The following is a 6,782-nucleotide window of genomic DNA, read 5'->3' as shown; positions in this document are numbered from 1 at the left end:
ATCGTCCTGTGCAACACAGGAACTGCAGTGCCACGGCGAGAGGCTGCATGAGAAACCCTTCCATGCTGCCAGAGAGGGGATCTGCTCTCACTGCCAGCCCCATGCTCCATCCATCCATCCATCACCACGGTGTCTCTCCACATGTTTGCACAGTATCCTGCTCTCCGTTTCATCCCACAGTGACGACAGCCTTGAGAAGGGGTGGCTGCCTCAAGCCCCACACCAGCCCAGCAGAGGCTGTGCCACGGCTCTGCTCTGTAACCAGGGTGAAACAGCAGGACCCACAGTCCTGGCTCAGGGAAAGCTTCGTCCTCTCTCTGTTTCAGCACAGCCCCGACACAGTGCGACAGTGAGGTGCCCTGCAGCATTCCCATGCAGAGTGAGGGAAGCAGCGAGCCCCGGGTGCTGAGGGGAGAGGAGTGGGAGTGCGGGCTGCACAGCCCTGCTTGTTTTTTCCTTGCTTTGCAGCTGAAGAGAGGAGAATAACTAATGAAAACAGAGCTCTGGAAGAAGCGCCAGGCCTGGAGTGGCTTCCGCCCTGATCCCCAGCAATTATCAGCCACATGCCAGATGTTCCGATGCGATGCCAATGTCAGAGAAAATAAATCTGTGTCAGGTTCAAGGTCCCTGCCGGGCCGGCACACAGCGCTCGCGGCTCAGCGCCGCGCGAGGCGGGACAGGGCTGCGGGCCGGCCGCGGCCGCTTCCTCCTGCCAGGCATTGTTCCCCTGGGAAGCCCCGGCCTCACACCGGCCACTTGCTATTTTTGCAGCAAGGTGCTTTCGGGGGTAAATACGTCCCTGCTGGCCTTGGGCACTTTCCTCTGCGCGGGCCCTGGCCAAGGCTGCGGCCTGGCTCCTGCAGCAGGCGTGCGGCCATGGTCAGGGCCGGTGCATGGGCCCGGCTCGGCCTGGCCGTGGCGTCAGGGTGGATTTCTGAGGGTGGGTTTGGGAAGGCCGCGCTGGAGTGGCTGCACAGGCACCAGGTAGAGCCGGCTCCCAGCGGCCTTAGGGGCTCCTGGGGACAGCGAGGAGGCATAGACAGGCGACATTTTGGAAGCCACAGCACCTGGAGGGAAGGATGAGGTGGGTCTGGCTTCCAGCAGCAGGGGACGTGCTGGTGAGGGGATGTTCAGGGATGGGGACAGGCCCCAAAGCTGCCGCCCTGAGCAGTGCTGTCCTGGCCATGGGAGCAGCACAGCTCTGTGCCCTCGATGGGCCCAAGCACTGGCACATCTGTCACCAAAGCTCCCACAGTTGCTTTGGAGTCTCCTGGTCCCGTCTCCTTCCCTCACGGCCGCGGCGCAGCCGGAGCCCGCGGACCCACACCACCCGCGGCGGGCCGCAGCGTGCTTTGGCTCCTTGCTGGTGCTTAGCCTTGATGCTCAGCAATGCATATCTCCTGCTCGGATTTTATCTCCATCCACTCAGCTTATCGGCGCGGGGCAGCCCTCCTGCCTGCGCCACGTTCCCGGAGCGTGCCTGCAGCAGGTGTGGCCAGCACTACTGTTTGCCAAATGCCGCTGCCTGCCTGCAGTCCCTGACTCCGGGGCCCGCGCTGATAATGCGCGTGCGGCGAGGACTCGGGCGATAGCGTTCCCCATGACATTACCTTGTCCCCCGCATTCTTCCGATGCCACACACGCCTGCGCTCGGGGCGCGCGCGGCCCGGCCGTGGCGGCGGGTGCAGATGCTGCGCAGGCAGCGCTGGGAAGTGCTGGTGGTCTCCTCCCGGGGGGACTCATTGACATATCAGTCACATAGTTCTGCATAATTGGGACTTGGATGCAGCCTCTCTTTATGTTTCCTCTTGGAAGTTGCCAACAACATGAAGCACTCCTGGGTCAAAATGACAGCCTTTTGTTTACTATTCCTGCTTATGTGCCTCATTTTCTTCAAGGATAAGAGCTCTTTATAGGAATCTTTATTGTGATGAGGTTAGCAGAGAGAAGGATTTCTCTCCAGCTTTCTCTCTCTCTTTCACAGCTGATTAGCAGGGTCGGCCCATGAGGACAGTGATGTGGAGCACAGACCCAGCATTTGTCTCAGGGTCCCCCAGCCATGAGGCATCTTCTTCAGCACAGCCCCAACCTGCTGGCCCCCCAGCACCCAGCTGCTCCCCTCCTACTCACGGCAGGCTGCAGGGAGGAGATCCACCACCCAATAAAGGTACTGAAAATCCCAACTCACCCCAGAAGCTTGGACAGGAGCTTACCCAGACCACACACCTCCTCTCCATGGTCTTACCAGCCCATCCATGGTGATGAATATCCATCATCTGACCTCTGCAGTGCTGACCAACCGCATTGGAAGTGTCCACACTTGGCAAACTGAGATGTGAGAGACTTGTGACGGACCAGACAATGGAGACCCACTAGTCTGCTGCCCTCAGAAGTCTGGTTTTCAGGTGTGAACTCCAAACAGACCATGACTGGGGAAGGGATGACGAGAGATGTGGGAGCAGTTGGTGACAAGATGGGGAGAGTTCATAATAGACATGGGCAGGGTGGACATCAATGGAGAACCTTCCCCAGCTCTGGAAGAGGCCCCCCAGGACCATCCCAGCAGATCTTTCACCCACTGCTGGTCTAACTGCGGCGCTGCAGGGAGGCGACCCAGCCGACCCCACAGCCCTGTCCCAGCCAGTGCCCATGGGGTGACACTCCTGGGAACAGCCACTCCTGTCAAGAGGAAAGCAGCTTACCCTTGAAAGTTACTTAGCGAAGGTCAAGAGTAGGACTGTGACAGAGCAGGCTGACAAACACATCTCCCTAAGTCCTTGGGCCCGATAATGTATGTCCCATGCAATGTTGACACTAGTGATCCACCAAAGATCAGGTTAACAAGTTTGACGTTAGTGACAGCGTGATTTGTTCCGCGCTGGCTCTGAATTCATAGAGCCGCCGGCCTTCGGTGATAAACTATTGCGCCGCGCACGCGGGGCCGCCGCGGCTGTCACCCGCCCGAGCACCGAGATGAAAAGGAAGCGGAGCTCTAATCAAAATACAGTGGTCAGTAGGGGTTGAGCTGAAAATTAAAAGGTGCCGGTACTTTTCCCACTCCAGCCTGGCTTTCCAGGCAGCACCTCGTGTGAGTGCGGGCTGAGGGGAGAGGCTGCCTCGTCACCTCTGTGCAGCTCCAGCTTCCTTTGCAGGTGAGGACAAACCTGGCAGCCCACGTGCACAGAGCATCCTCTGCCACCTCCCAGGGAGCCCCACCACTGCTGATCTTCAGTGCCCCTCGCTGGGAATAAACCCTGGGTGGCACAGTGCCCTTATCCCAGCTCCCAGCCACAGCAGCAGCCCCAAGGCCTTCCCCACACCCACAGCCCGTTCCAGCAGCACCCAGGGCAGCACCACCCTGAGACAGAGCCACCACCAAAGGGGAAGGCACAAACAGCCTGGAGACACCAGCGGTGCAGAACATTTCACATTTATTAGTTCATACAGCTAAACACTCACTAAACATGCATTCAACACTTATTGGTCACATTTCCACAGGTAGTCAAGTCCCAGAGCAGGGCAGCGGAGCAGGGGCGGGCGGGTGAGGCGGAGCCGCCGGCAGAAACATTCATTTGGTCACAGTGTGGGGAGGGGGCAGCTCCCGGTGCCCGCTGCCCTGCGGTGACACGGGGCCAGGCGCACCCTGCTGCCCCAGCCCCGGCTCTGAGTGCGCCAATGCTCACCGTGTGCCATGCTGAACATCCTGCTTCCCTGATTTACACAAGGGATTGTGGGAAAAATCAAGGGAGAAACCATCACTGGGAATGTCACCAAGGAGCCAGCAGCTGGCACTGACCCTCTTGGGAACATCCCTCACACCAGCAAGGGGCCGACACAGCAGCAAACTGACCCACTGCCTCCCCGGGCTGCCCAGGACGGACACACTGCGGGGTCCCAGGTCACACGGGCAGCCCCTGAGCAGGACTGAGCTGGAATGGGCACCCACAAAACCCAAACTGTCCCCAGGGAGGGACAGCAGAGCTCAGCCTCAGCACAGGACACACAGCAGTGACAGGAGCCAGCCCACGGGAAGGGAAACAACTCCAGCAATCACAGCCCCTGCTCCTCGCTGGCAACAGACACTGGCAGTGTTTAGTTTTTCACACAATCCCTTTGAGATGATAAACAGGATGTCACACGAGGTAGTTTAGTTATGGAAATTGAGTCAATAATGTTATCAACTATTACAAGACATTTTATAAATTGAAAGAAACAATGAATCACAAAAGGCTTTGTTAAGGTTGATCGTCATCTGGTCTCAATTTCTGTTTCTTTTTGCCCTTGGGGGCATTTCTTCCACTGATCCATGTTGCTTCTTTCACAGACTTGTCAGAGGGCAGCTCACAGGAGCTATTTTTAATTTTTTTTTTCCAAGGGAAAGACACTGCCTGGATTGGCCTCCCCAGCTTTTTGTGAGGCTGGTTTAAACTCAGATTTGCAGAGTCTGGCTGAGGGTGCTGGGAAGGGGTTTCAGCCCTTCTAACTTTTGCTGACTCCTGGCCCTGTCTGTGGCTGGATGGGGCTGTTTGGACACTCATAGCAGCTGTAACCCAATCAGAGTCACACACCAGTGCCCTTCTCAAGCTGACTGTTCCTACACAGTGAGAAAGTTGAACTGATGAAAATTAAGAATTCATAAGCAACAGAGTAAAGAGCACTGCAACTGGCTGCCAGGGATACAATGAGAAACTCCTGTTTCCCCTTTTTCATGAACAGTCAAACATTTAGGATGAGGGAATGCAGAAATAGAGCCCCACAGACAGAGCTGGTCCCCAGCTGCTGGCTGGTGCAAGGGCACAGCCTTGTACAGCCCCGTGCACCTTTGGGATGCTCTGCCCACAGCAACACATCTGAGCCTTCAGCAGGCAAACTTCCCACAGCCAAACCCAGAGTTTTCCCCCCAAAATCCCCATTTGGGGCTTTGTCAGCTCTCCAGGGCCCTCCAGACAAGTCGGGAAAGAAGCAACTGTTGCAACATCAAAACTAGGGTTTCTCTGGGTCACATTTTAAATACTTATCCCTGAGCTTCTGTGCATTGAAACAACACACCGTGAACCCAGAGAAACACCACAGCTTGATACTGATAGCTATGCACTCCCCTCCATTTACACATCATCTACAACTTAAAAATTAGTTTCATACTTTAACTAGTTCCCCAAGTTTCCCCCTTTCTCCTGCCTTTCATGTGGCAGGGATGATTGCCGCTTATTATCCTGAGAAATAACAACATTTCCACAGACACCGAGCTTCAAAGCTTCAAATCAAAACCAAGAAGGAAAGAATGAATGGGAAATAGCACATTCACAGGAGAATATTTTTTTTTCTTTTTTTCCTTTTAAAAAATGCAGTAAAGATAAAAGAAATTCAAGTGTTGTTTTTTTTTTTTTAAAAGTTGGTTTGAAGGACAAGACTTACGCTCCGTTAGCTGAAGTGGCTGTGGGTCTGTGCAGAAGCCTGAGGAGCAAGGAGGAGCAAGGGCAGGTCCTGCTGGCACAGGGGAGGGTCAGGGCAGAGGCACTTGAGCCTTTGCACGGCTGGGGACGGGGCCACCACGGCCCCCCCAGCGATGAGAGCAGCCACACTGAGGGGTCAAGGCTCAGCCCCTGGCACAGCCTGAGCCGAAGGGGAAGGGAACTCACTCACTTTCCAGAAGGTTCTGTTGAGGCCCCGGGTGCAGCCCTGTGAGCGGGACCCTTCCAGCTGCTCCTCAGCAGCCTCCCCTGAGCACTTTGAATTTATGTCCCAAATCTCTGCTCGGATTAAAAGTAACTCTTCAGCTTTCTATCTGCACAGATGCTTTGAAGGAGAAGAGGGGGTCAGCCAGCCAATCTATCTTTCAAATCAGGGATAAAAATTGACTTGTCATGGCAGAAAATTCTACCAAAGACTATTATTGTTGATAGATTTCTCTATGACAGAAGGTCAGATAAGCAAGAGCAGATAGATACCAAAGATAATGAACTTCCCCCTAGTAGCATTAAGCACAAATAAAATATGAGTCCCTGTAAACTGAATGTTACATGAAGAATGGAACAAAAATTCCAACCTTTCCAGGGTGTCCTTCAAACCAAATTCACAAATACATCTACCTAACGTCTCTACATCTCTAGCTACATTCCTACCTTCTCATAATACCTGAGTTTGCAATGCAACACATTCACATTACCCTGTTTAAAAAATACAAGTCATTAGAGGACTTGGTGCAGAAGATATCAGGAATGACTGTCCTGTGATTCCATCTGGTCTGTTTGCTGCTTCCTTACCTGTCAGTTCAGGAAGGATTTTCTACTCCCTATGGCAAATGTGTATTTGGGAACGGATACTGCTGCCAATCAACCGCTGTAAAATTTGCTTTCTACAACAGAAAGTGGAACATTCATGTCTGTTTGTCATCATAACTGAATTTAGGTTTTTGGTTGTTGTTGGTACAGCATTAGTTTTGGGAGGCTATTTTGGAAAACCACAGATTACCCAATAGATTATTTTTGTTGGGTAGCTGGCAACAAGATTACTGCTTTTATGTACACTAATTAAAACACTTATTCATCAACAGATTATAATAATTCAGTAACTGTAGAATAAAATCACTCCTATGCAATTTTAACAATTCCTTGAGTGTATAGAACAGCAAGCCAGAAATAACCCGTAATAAAAAGATCATATCAAGCTATTTGGAAATTAAACTTAAAAGCTGAGAAATACATTCTAACTCACAAACAGATACACTACAATCTTCCCTGAACACGTGAGGTATTGGCTGTATGCAGAAGGCTTTCCTGAGA

The sequence above is a fragment of the Ammospiza caudacuta genome, chromosome 21 (assembly GCF_027887145.1).
Source record: "Ammospiza caudacuta isolate bAmmCau1 chromosome 21, bAmmCau1.pri, whole genome shotgun sequence".
In the NCBI taxonomy this organism is placed as follows: domain Eukaryota; kingdom Metazoa; phylum Chordata; class Aves; order Passeriformes; family Passerellidae; genus Ammospiza; species Ammospiza caudacuta.
The sequence above is the reverse complement of the archived record's forward strand: the minus strand, read 5'-3'. Positions refer to the sequence as shown.